This window comes from Staurois parvus, unplaced genomic scaffold (genome assembly GCF_062004578.1).
Source record: "Staurois parvus isolate SC_StPar_1 unplaced genomic scaffold, SC_StPar_1.0 ptg000057l, whole genome shotgun sequence".
Classification (NCBI taxonomy): domain Eukaryota; kingdom Metazoa; phylum Chordata; class Amphibia; order Anura; family Ranidae; genus Staurois; species Staurois parvus.
The window spans coordinates 1,806,609-1,819,928 of NW_028317853.1; the positions used below are offsets into that span (position 1 = coordinate 1,806,609).

The 13,320-nt window shown below is 40.7% G+C and overlaps 1 protein-coding gene across 8 annotated transcripts in view; it reads right to left on the bottom strand.

Annotated features, from left to right (window-relative positions):
- Positions 1-13,320, bottom strand: part of AGRN (agrin) — a 653,845-nt gene that overhangs the window by 417,687 nt on the left and 222,838 nt on the right. The window lies entirely within an intron of this gene.

Sequence of the window (13,320 nt, forward strand, 5' to 3'; positions counted from 1 at the left end):
TACACACACAGTACACACACATATATATATATATATATATATATATACACACACACATATATATATATATATATACATATACACACACACACACACAGTACACATATATATATACACACACACACAGTACACATATATATATATATATACATACACACACACACACACACACACACACAGTACACATATATATATATACATATATATATATATACAGTCATGGCCGAAATTGTTGGCACCCTTGATATTTTTCCTGAAAATCAAGTATTTCACACAAAAAAGGTATTGCATTAACACATGTTTTGCTATACACATGTTTATTCCCTTTGTATGTATTGGAACAAATATAAAACAGAGGCAGAAAAGCAAATATGACATAATGTCACACAAAACCCCAAAAATGGGCTGGACAAAAGTATTGGCACCCTTAACTTAATATTTGGTTGCACACCCTTTGGAAAACATAACTGAAATCAGTCGCTTCCTATAACCATCAATAAGCTTCTGACACCTCTCACCCGGAATTTTGGACCACTCTTCCTTTGCAAACAGCTCCAGGTCTCTCTTATTGGAAGGACACCTTTTCCCAACAGCAATTTTAAGATCTCTCCACAGGTGTTCAATGGGATTTAGATCTGGGCTCATTGCTGGCCACTTCAGAACTCTCCAGCGCTTCTTTGCCATCCATTTCTGAGTGCTTTTTGACGTATGTTTGGGGTCATTGTCCTGCTGGAAGACCCAGGATCTTGGACGCAAACCCAGCTTTCTGACACTGGGCCCTACAGTGCGACCCAAAATCCTTTGGTAATCCTCAGATTTCATGATGCCTTGCACACAGTCAAGGCACCCAGTGCCAGAGGCAGCAAAACAACCCCAAAACATCATTGAACCTCCACCATATTTTACCGTAGGTACTGTGTTTTGTTCTTTGTAGGCCTCATTCCGTTTTCGGTAAACAGTAGAATGATGTGCTTTACCGAAAAGCTCTATCTTGGTCTCATCTGTCCACAAGACGTTTTCCCAGAAGGCTTTTGGCTTACTCAAGTACATTTTGGCAAACTGTAGTCTTGCTTTTTTATGTCTCTGTGTCAGCAGTGGGGTCCTCCTGGGTCTCCTGCCATAGCGTTTCATTTCATTTAAATGTCGACGGATAGTTCGCGCTGACACTGATGCTCCCTGAGCCTGCAGGACAGCTTGAATGTCTTTGGAACATGTTTGGGGCTGCTTATCCACCATCCGGACTATTCTGCGTTGCAATCTTTCATCAATTTTCCTCATCCGTCCACGACCAGGGAGATTAGCTACAGTGCCATGGGTTGCAAACTTCTTGATAATGTTGCGCACTGTGGACAAAGGCAAATCTAGTTCTCTGGAGATGGACTTGTAACCTTGAGATTGTTGATATTTTGCCACAATTTTGGTTCTCAGGTCCTCAGACAGTTCTCGTCTCCTCTTTCTGTTGTCCATGCTTAGTGTGGCACAGACAGACACACAATGCAAAGGTTAAGTGAACGTCTCTCCTTTTTATCTGCTTTCAGGTGTGATTTCTATATTGCCCACACCTGTTACTTGCCCCAGGTGAGTTTACAGGAGCATCACATGCTTGTAACATTCTTATTTATCCGCAGTTGTGAAAGGGTGCCAATACTTTTGTCCAGCCCATTTTTGGAGGTTTGTGTGACATTATGTCGAATTTGCTTTCTTTCCTCCCTTTTTTTGTTTTGTCCCAATACACACAAAGGGAATAAACATGTGTATAGCAAAACATGTGTTAATGCAATACGTTTCGTGAGAAATACATGATTTCCTGGAGAAATATCAAGGGTGCCAACAATTTCGGCCATGACTGTATATATATACACACACACACAGTACACACATATATACACACACACAGTACACACATATATATATATATATATATATATATATATATATATATATATATATATATATATATATATATATATATATATATATATACAGTGGGGATCGAAAGTTTGGGCACCCCAACTAAAAATTTGTATTAATGTGCATAAAGAAGCCAAGGAAAGATGGAAAAATCTCCAAAAGGCATCAAATTACAGATTAGACATTCTTATAATTTGTCAACAAAAGTTAGATTTTATTTCCATCATTTACACTTTCAAAATAACAGAAAACAAAAAAATGGAGTCTGCAAAAGTTTGGGCACCCTGCAGAATTTATAGCATGCACTGCCCCCTTTGCCAAGCTGAGACCTGCCAGTGTCATGGATTGTTCTCAATCATCGTCTGGGAAGACCAGGTGATGTCAATCTCAAAGGTTTTAAATGCCCAGAGTCATCTGACCTTGCCCCAACATCAGCACCATGGGTTCTTCTAAGCAGTTGTCTAGAAAACTGAAACTGAAAATAGCTGACCCTCACAAAGCTGGAGAAGGCTATAAGAAGATAGCAAAGCGTTTTCAGATGTCAATATCCTCTGTTCAGAATGTAATTAAGAAATGGCAGTCATCAGGAACAGTGGAAGTTAAAGCAACATCTGGAAGACCAAGAAAAATATCAGACAGAACAGCTCGCAGGATTGTGAGAAAAACAATTCAAAACCCACGTTTGACTGCACGATCCCTCCAGAAAGATCTGGCAGACACTGGAGTTGTGGTACACTATTCCACTATAAAGAGATACTTGTACAAATATGGTCTTCATGGAAGAGTCATCAGAAGAAAACCTCTTCTACGTCCTCACCACAAAAATCATCGTTTGAACTTTGCAAATGAACATATAGACAAGCCTGATGCATTTTGGAAACAAGTTCTGTGGACCGATGAGGTTAAAATTGAACTTTTTGGCCGGAATGAGCAAAGGTACGTTTGGAGAAGAAGGGGCACAGAATTTAATGAAAAGAACCTCTGTCCAACTGTTAAGCATGGGGTTGGATCAATCATGCTTTGGGGTTGTGTTGCAGCCAGTGGCACAGGGAACATCTCACGAGTAGAAGGAAAAATGGATTCAATAAAATTTCAGCAAATTTTGGATGGTAACTTGATGCCATCTGTGAAAAAGCTGAAGTTAAAGAGAGGATGGCTTCTACAAATGGATAATGATCCTAAACACACCTCGAAATCCACGGGGGATTACATCAAGAGGCGTAAACTGAAGGTTTTGCCATGGCCTTCACAATCCCCTGACCTCAACATAATTGAAAATCTATGGATAGACCTTAAAAGAGCAGTGCGTGACAGACAGCCCAGAAATCTCAAAGAACTGGAAGACTTTTGTAAGGAAGAATGGGCAAAGATACCTCAAACAAGAATTAAAAGACTCTTGGCTGGCTACAAAAAGCGTTTACAAGCTGTGATACTTGCCAAAGGGGGCAGTACAAGATATTAACTCTGCAGGGTGCCCAAACTTTTGCAGATGCCATTTTTTTGTTTTCTGTTATTTTGAAAGTGTAAATGATGGAAATAAAATCTAAATTTTGTTGACAGATTATAAGAATGTCTAATCTGTAATTTGATGCCTTTTGGAGATTTTTCCATCTTTCCTTGGCTTCTTTATGCACATTAATACAAATTTTTAGCTGGGGTGCCCAAACTTTCGATCCCCACTGTATATATATATATACACACACACACACACAGTACACACACACATATATATATATATATATATATATATATATATACACACACACACACACACACACACACACACATATATATATATACACACACACACACACACACACATATATATATATACACACACACACACACACACACACACACACACATATATATATATACACACACACACTACACACACATATATATATATATATATATATATATATATATATATATATACACATACATACATACACACAAACATATATACACACACACACAATGTATATACAATAAGATATATACACACACACATATACAGTATATACATACACATTTATGTACATATCGAGCAAAATGAAAAATATAAATTACCGGTAGCTATAACTTGATGACCACCCACCTAATATTGAGTGGGTCACCTTTCGCCACCACAACAGTCCTGACCGATCGAGGAATGGACTGCACTATACCTCTGAAGATATGCTGTGGTGTCTGGCACCGAGCCATCAGGAACAGATCTTTTAAAGCGGTATTAAACCAATATTATTTTAGGTTCAGTGTTCTTCCCTGCAGTGGTGTGGAAATTTTTCTAAATACTACCTGTCCAAGGGATCTACTTGTCCCTCATGACAATTTACTTGTCCTGAAAAAAAAAAAATTATCAAAGCGTATTTAAATCTGAGGTGCTTTTAGGAATATTCTGGGGCTTTTAAAAACGAAAGAGGCTATATATGGTGACTTAAACTTTTAATATTTTTAACATTACGCTGTTTATCTCCTCCTCCACTCCCTGCCCGTTTCCAGAACCACACCCGGGGACTAGCGGGGAGGAGAAAGACCTTGCAGTGTAATGAGAAACGATTGGGTGCTCATCAGGAAATGGAAGTGTTGGGCTCGTTTATATCTGCTGGGCGAGTAAATAAGGCCCAGCCGCAGTGAGGGGGGAAAAAAAAAAAAAGGAAAAAAAAAAAAACTTTATCCCTTCAGGTTACCCTGGCACATAGAAGCACTTGGGCGCTCAGTACTAGCACCTGCCGAAAGCCCAAATCAAGCTCTGGTGTCCGCTTTGATAGCTCCCATTCACACCTGGGTGTTTTGGAATTGCGGCAAAATCAATGCAAAACAATGCCCCATTGACTTAAATGCAAAATCACACCCCCACTGATTTCAATGCAAAATCACATCCCATTGACTTCAATGAGGTTGCTTGCCCACAACAGAGCTAATGAAAAAAAAAATCCACAGCTGCCCGGCACCTGTAACTGCATGTCCCAGGTGTCAGGAGATATAAATCATGCATCCCTGACCTAGTGATATGGCCAGTAACACAACTCCTCTATTAGAGTGCTCCTACTTTGAATGAAAGTACTGGGCACCTTTGGACAGCAGCATTGTCAGCCTGGGGGAAGGGGAAGGATCGATTCACTAGCAGATTTAGATACACTAACAAAGTGAAGCCAAACTCCAGCTCCCACTTCATAATCAGTAAGAGCAAACAGAAACAGTTTTTCTTTTTTAAAGACAGACAACTTACTGGCAGGATCACCAGGTGAAAATAAAGGAAATAGACATGAGTTAGCATGGGCACAGGGATCTGTGTACGGCTACTCAGCCCCATACACAACAAACTGCGATGCCCTTTTTTTTTTTTTTTTTTTTTGCTTTCAACACATCAACTTCATGGACAACATGTTTACTTGCTACCCAATATATCCCACTAACTTTCAGATGCTATTGTAAGGAAATAAACAATGTTAATCACTTAACCTGTCAGTGGTCATAAAGTAATGGCTGATCGGTGTACAGTACATGCAGTACTGCATACAGTGTACATATATGCAGTCATCGCTCTAAAGATTGCCTCTCAGACTGCATCAGATTCCCCTATCCACCCTAAATAGAAGAATGGAGGAATCTCCCTGCCTTCAATCATATTCAGGCAGCCACAACATCCACAGCAACCTGAATACCCAAACAGTGGCTGCATCTAATTGGGTGCAGTCACTGTTTGGACAATAATTTTCAACCCAGCTAAATTAGAGTATTGCCTTACCCAACTGCCATATGCAATGTTAATATTTGTGGCTTCGCAAGCACATATTTTTCTGTTTATGGTAAGTCTAGCCCTAAAGGAATACAGTCATTCAATTTGGGTTTTAAAACAGGGCGTAGATAACTGATGGAGTATACATTTTTTGGCCCCCACTGTATTTAGTAATTAAACATAGTTGTTTGTATCTGGTCTAACCAATTAGATTTCCACTGTAATTCCTTAGGCCAGAAAAATAAGACGTTAGGCCTTTTTGGTTTTTCATATATTTCCATGTAAAGCTTCATTTGTCTTTATTATACTGGACAAACTGAGATGTCCCAATGACATGCCTGATAGCTCAATGCACATATATACCTCAATGAGATGACTACAGCTCAATACACATTTTTATCACATGCCCTGCACAAATCTTCAGTTTTGTCAGCAAGAATGATTGTAAGCGCATCCTTTTACTTGGAGCAATTTAATTAGTTTTAAAACAAGGGGGAAGTAATTTAATTTATGTTCACAGATTGCTTCCCAAGAGGCAAAAACCGGGACATTTAAATTGTAAAGCGAGCCCTTTCTCCTAATGTCTTCAGTGCTCTGCGAGGTGGTACAAACACTATCTATGACATCATTCATTACCACAATCCAAATAAATCACGGGCTTTCCAGCTATCAAAGCTGTGGAAAGAGTATTTCAAAGCCATAAAAATGTATTAAGTAAAACCAAATATGTAGGATCAAGTTTGTAATAGGGGCTTCTTTTATCAAAAATTGTGAAATATGAACTGTCTGTTCTTCCTCTAGAGCAGTTTCAAACCAATACTGGTAAATGACTACAATCAGATCAGTTCGAAGAAGAAAGACACTCCACCGGAGGGATCACAGGTGTCCACATTTATTAGGAAGGATATCCGCAGGCTTAACATTGACAGTCCTCGTCTAGGACCGACCCTCTAACAAGGCTTAGTTGTAGAGATCTATGGGTCTATGTAATCCCTGTGGCTGAAACACGTTCCTATTGTTATGTCAGTGCTACCTACCTTCCAACGCTGCATCTGACTCATGGCTGTGAGTACTTCCAGGTCTTGTCGCAGCTCAATTTTCTGGTTCCGAAGAAGGTGTCAGTCGCACCTAATCGGAGCACCCTTCTCCCTACCACAGTTGCACCAGTATGGGTGGCCTTCTCCCTTTCACGGCCAATCTTTTTTAGCTATTTAAAAGGGCCTTACAAAACTGACAGGCGGCTCCAAACTGAACCACATTGTATGCCTATGAGCAGGCAGATGTAAACAAACATTGTCTGTTTACATCCGAGTCAGTTCATCTTTGCAGAAAAAAAAATGGAAACGGTCTACTCTACATCCTTTGGTATTATTGTGGGCATAAACACATTTATGGATGTTGTACATTTATTTCTATTCTGTTTTTTGTTAAATGTTTATGTTTTTTGAAAAGAAACAAATTTCTGTTTTTACTTTGGTCACCCATGACTAGTTTTTTCAACAAATAAAAAAGAAAGGCTGACCAATAAGGGTCCTTTCAGATGGAGGCCATTCAGAAAGGGATCCATGAGCAGATCTTCAGCTGAATTTGAGGTGAACAAGATGAATGTGAGTTTTGAGACATTTTTACAGTGGACGGTGGCAGATCCGTGTTAGATCTATGAGCTAAATGTACTTGTGTCAGTTTACATCGGGTCAACACCGATCCATCACGTTTAGGTGGGGGTTTGGGGGGGGGTTTACGGACATGGATGGACTTGGAGGTAACCGGATGTGAACACACAAGTTCTTTTAGGCTCCATGTACATGAGCCTACCCTGACCGCAGGAAAAACACAAATTGCAGCAACCATGGTAGGCAGTCAAACGCTCCTGTCCTGAACATGATTCTTCCACATTCAAAAGTGGGAGGTTTAAACTCACCTAAACACGGCAGCTTCTAAACTCTGCTAAAAGCCTATGTGTACATGGACACCTAGGCTTTTGTGGAGTGGAGTTTAGGAGCTTTGGCAAAAAAAAATCCAAAAGTTCCTAAACTCGTGTTTAGCAGCTGCTCATGTACATGAAGCCTAACATCTACTTATTCATAGCTCTTCATAGAGCTTCTGATTCAGTCCGCCTGAAAAACTGACAGGCAGACTGGATAGGAAAGCCTGTATGAAAGGGCCCCAAAGGTGGCATTCTAGTCACCACTGCATTCTTCCCATTGACCACCAGATGAATTCATTTCAGCAGAGGTTCCCCAAGACCTAAAAGTTATTTTTAACCCTTAACGCCGGCGCCTCCCAGACCTTTAAGGGTTTAAGAAGCCGGGAGGCGGGGCTGGGTTTAGAGTCATGTGACCGCCGTGACAGGCCGTCACAGTAGTCACATGATCAGGAAAGGTCCCGATCGAAAGAGAAGATCAGGACCTTTCCGTGAGTACCGGACACGCGCGCTCTCAGCACATATATATTTTTTTAATAGAACGCAAATGTGCGGCCGCTTGGCATCTAGGCCCAGACGCCGGGAGGCCACACATTTGCGTTCGGCCAGCGCCAAGAGGATAAGTATTCTTGGGATATAAAAAGGTTGAGAAAGGTTGCTTTAAAATCTTCTTCCAAGTTTATATCTCTGCTTTTGACTTCAAGTTTGCTAGAGAAAAGCAGTAACTAGTATCTGATGTCAGGAATCTGGTCACAGTAATGGCACCACTTTTGGCTTCCATTTTTTTACAGCCCCCCTGAAAATAATTACAATGCAATACTAACAAGCCACCCATGAAGAAAAAAAATGTAGGCCTATTTCGCTACATTCAACCAATCTCCTACACAAACTATCGATTGATTTTAAAAACGATGTTTGCCAGTGTTCCTGGGGAAAAGTCTAAAGAATATCCAATTAGGGATCACGCTTTTTTTTTTGTGCAATGTAGTGGGTGAGCTCGTGTATTTTACATTACACAGCTGGTGGCAGGTTAAAAAAAAAAATACACACGTTAAGACATCAAGCACAGCACGACTTGTGACATGCAATAGCCATCAAGCGAGGTGAAAAGAACACGATTTAAAAATAGAAGGGTGTTTCTGTCAGAGCCGGAGGGAAAGCAGGATTCACAATTAATTTTCAGCTGTAGCAAGTGTTTGCCGAGGACTGTCACACCGGAAGATGATGCCTGCAGATACCGTACATGGTAGAAAGTAAAACATAGATTGTGGTAAGGAGGTTCTGACCCGTCTTAAAATCCCAGCACACAAGCTAGAGCTGCGACGTGACAGTCTGAAGTAATTCGCACCTTGTTCTTTCTGCACAGCCAAAAATGCACTTGAAGCAGATTGCTCTTCAATTGTGTATAAAGCTGCCACAGATTGCATGATGAGAACAGATGCCACCACTTGCCAAGTGCCCAGGTATCTTTTTGGCAGCGGCCTAGAACCACCTGCTGTCATTGCATGACCTGGAAAGGCCCTGGAAGGTTTCAACGCGGACAGGAATGAAAAACCTTGTATCCAAAGCAGTATATAGAACAGCAGGGTACGAGCGATAGATGAGAGTGACTAGTATGATGAGCAGGAACAGTTCTGTAGCTATGGAGATGCCCCAAACCACCGTATTAAGAAACATGTATGTCCAAATATACCACAAACCCTGCCTAGTATAACATGAATCTTAAACTCGTAATTCGTATTTCAAGCGCCTACATAAACCATTCAACCCTACTGCTAGACATTAATGGGACTGGCATCGGTGGAGCAGAAGTGGGTGTCAGTGAAACAAAGGGATGATTGGAGTTCCTTTCAGCTTTGAGGAGTCAATATCTTGCAAGCAATTTCTGCTTCCAAATACAACTAAATTAAAGAGCATTGACAAAGGGAGGGGAGCTTAATTTATTACAAATGCTACAGGCATCCCTTCCCCCCATACTTAGTCTGTGTCATAAAATGCACTAATCAATGGGGGTATATGGAGTTCAACGGGGTAGATTACAAAGATTAAAGGAACACTATCTTCAAAATAAAAGAGATGATCTTATACTATGTGCATAATGTAAAAGTGTCACGAATGTCTGCATGCACCCATGTCAGAATAGATACATCCAGCATTTACAGTTGCAAGAAAAAGTATGTGAACCCCTTGGGATTACGTGGAGTTTTGCATGAATTGGGCATAAAATGTGCTGTGAACGTCATCTAAGTCACAACAATAGAAGAACACAGTCTGCTGAACATAATACTACACAAACATTAGACGTTGCCATGGTTTAATTGCACATAACATGTAAACATTCACAGTGCAGGGAGGAAAAAGTATGTGAGGCCCTAGCTTAGTGACTTCTCCCAGAGCCAATTGGAGCCAGGAGTGAGCCAACCTTGACTCCAATCAGTGTGATGATATTGGATGTGTTGCTGACAGCTGTCCTGCCCTTAAAAAACACACACCTGTTTTGGGTTTACTGGTTTCAAGAAGCACTGTCTGATGTGAACCATGCCTCGCAGAAAAGAGCTCTCAGAAGACCTACGATCAAGAATTGTTGACTTGCATGAAGCCGGAAAGAGTTAGAAAAGTATCTCCAAAAGCCTTGATGTTCATGTGTCCACGGTAAGACAGACTGTCTACAAATGGAGAAAGTTTAGCACTGTTGCTACTCTCCCTAGGCGTGGTCGTCCTGTAAAAATGACTGCAAGAGCACAGCGCAGAATGCTGCATGAGGTAAAGAAGAATCCCAGAATGTCAGCTAAAGACCTACAGAAATCTCTGGCACATGCTAACATTTTTGTTGACACATCTCCAATAAGGAAAACATTAAACAAGAATGGAGTACATGAGAGGACACCCCGGAGGAAGCCATTGCTGTCCAAAAAGAATGTTGCAGCACGTTTGAAGTTTGCAAAAGAGCATCTGGATGTTCCACAGCACTACTGGCAAAATATACTGTGGACAGATGAAACCAAGATTGAGTTGTTTGGGAAGAACACACAACACTATGTGTGGAGAAAAAAAGGCACAGCACACCAACATCAAAACCTCATCCCCACTGTAAAACATGGCGGAGGGAGCATCATGGTTTGGGGCTGCTTTGCTGCCTCAGGGCCTGGACGGATTGTTGTCATTGATGGGAAAATGAATTCCAGAGTTTATCAAGATATTTTGCAGGAAAATGTACGACCATCTGTCTGCCAACTGAAGCTCCGCAGAGGATGGGTGATGCAACAGGACAATGACCCAAAGCATACAAGTAATTCAACAAAACAATGGCTGCAACAGCACAGAATACGCCTTCTGGAGTGGCCCAGTCAAGAATCCTGACCTCAACCCGATTGAAATGCTGTGGCATGACCTTAAGAGAGTGATTCACACCAGACATCCCAAGAATATTGCTACACTGAAACAGTTTTGTGAAGAGGAGTGGTCCAAAATTACTCCAGATCGTTGTGCAGGTCTGATCTGCAACTACAGGAAACGTTTGGTTGAGGTTAATGCTGCCAAAGGAGGGTCAACCAGTTATTAAGTCCAAAGGTTCACATACTTTTTCCTCCCTGCACTGTGAATGTTTACATGTTATGTGCAATTAAACCATGGCAACATCTAATGTTTGTGTAGTATTATGTTCAGCAGACTGTGTTCTTCTATTGTTGTGACTTAGATGACGTTCAGAGCACATTTTATGCCCAATTCAAGCAAAACTCCATGTAATCCCAAGGGGTTCACATACTTTTTCTTGCAACTGTATATCACTGCATTGTACAGCCTCTTGCCCATTTTAAGATGCTATTGTCAGCAAGAGGAGGTAACAAATTTACTACAGGTTTGTCAAATGCGTTGATAATTTACTCCGCAATTTACATACTACTCATTCCCATCAGACTCTGTCCTCACAATCTAAGATCTATATCTTCCGTGCATACATTCATACATACTAGTGCCAACAAACCATCTTTGCAGTGTAGGAAGGAAACCAAAGTACCTAGAGGAATCCCTACCCAAACACAGGGAAAGCATGCAATCTCCATACAGACCTCAGTGCTGCAAGGCAGAAGGACTAACCACTAAGCCACTGTGTTAACAAGCGGTTATTCTTCTATGGGACTATTGGGCAACGAATCAGCAAAAGTGGAACTTTACTCTCTCAATCAACATGGACTATTTTTAATCCTTATGCTGCTAGCATTAGTGAATAGATAGGAACGTGTATCATATTTACTTGTTTTAAACTTTTTTTTAATTTCTTGTTACTTCCTGGTTTCCATGCCTAAGCAAATGATGTCATACTTCCCAGAAGCCTTCAGGAGGGGAGGCTCTCTGCTTAGCTTATGACTTAGTTAAGGGCATATCGAATTCCAGGAAGTAAACAATACATGAATCATCTGCCCTTACACAAGATGGCCACTGCCAGAAATACCAAGGGGTGTTTTTCAAAATGATTTCTCAGCAAAATAATGCATGGAGATATGGCGGGATGGGTGAGTTTGCTTTGCATATTAAAAATTTATTAAACAGCATTTGTGGTGCTCAGATGCAGTACAGTTACACTTTAAGTGCTGGAAAATGTTGCCCTTCATCTTTTAATTTTTGCCTATTTATGTTGAATATTTTACATATACTGGTTTATGAAAATGACTAGAGATGAGCGAATCGAACCAGGCGAACCGGAATTCGATACGAATTTCAGGAAAAATTCGATTTGCGTCGAATCCGAATATTTGCCTACTTCGGGTGCGCGAATCGGATTTTTCCCGATCAGCCGGCAAAAGTGTCCCTGCAGAGAGCTCCGCTATTTCTGACAGCTCTCTGACAGAAGGAACACATGTACAGCGGTTGAAACATTGTATCTATTTGTTTCCATTTAGGATACAGATGTTTTTATTCGGAAACAGATGTTTCAACCGCTGTACATGTGAAGGAGCTGTCAGAGAACTGTCAGAAATAGAGGAACTCTGCAGATACACTTTTTGCCGGTTTGGAATTCTTATTTTCATCCTACTTCTTCTTCTTCTTCTTCATCCTCATCCTCAGAAGAAGAAGAAGAGGATGAGGATGAAGAAGAAGAAGAAGTAGGATGAAAATAAGAATAATTCCAAGCCGGCAAAAAGTGTATCTGCAGAGCTCCTCTAAGTGTATCTGCAGAATAGAGGAGCTCTGCAGATACACTTTTTGCCGGCTTGGAATTATTCTTATTTTCATCCTACTTCTTCTTCTTCTTCCTCTTCATCCTCATCCTCTTCTTCTTCTTCTGAGGATGAGGATGAAGAAGAAGAAGAAGAAGAAGAAGTAGGATGAAAATAAGAATAATTCCAAGCCGGCAAAAAGTGTATCTGCAGAGCTCCTCTATTCTGCAGATACATTTAGAGGAGCTCTGCAGATACACTTTTTGCCGGCTTGGAATTATTCTTATTTTCATCCTACTTCTTCTTCTTCTTCATCCTCATCCTCAGAAGAAGAAGAAGAGGATGAGGATGAAGAAGAAGTAGGATGAAAACAAGAATAATTCCAAGCCGGCAAAAAGTGTATCTGCAGAGCTCCTCTAAGTGTATCTGCAGAATAGAGGAGCTCTGCAGATACACTTTTTGCCGGCTTGGAATTATTCTTATTTTCATCCTACTTCTTCTTCATCCTCATCCTCAGAAGAAGAAGAGGATGAGGATGAGGATGAAGAGGAAAAAGAAGAAGAAGTAGGATGAAAATAAGA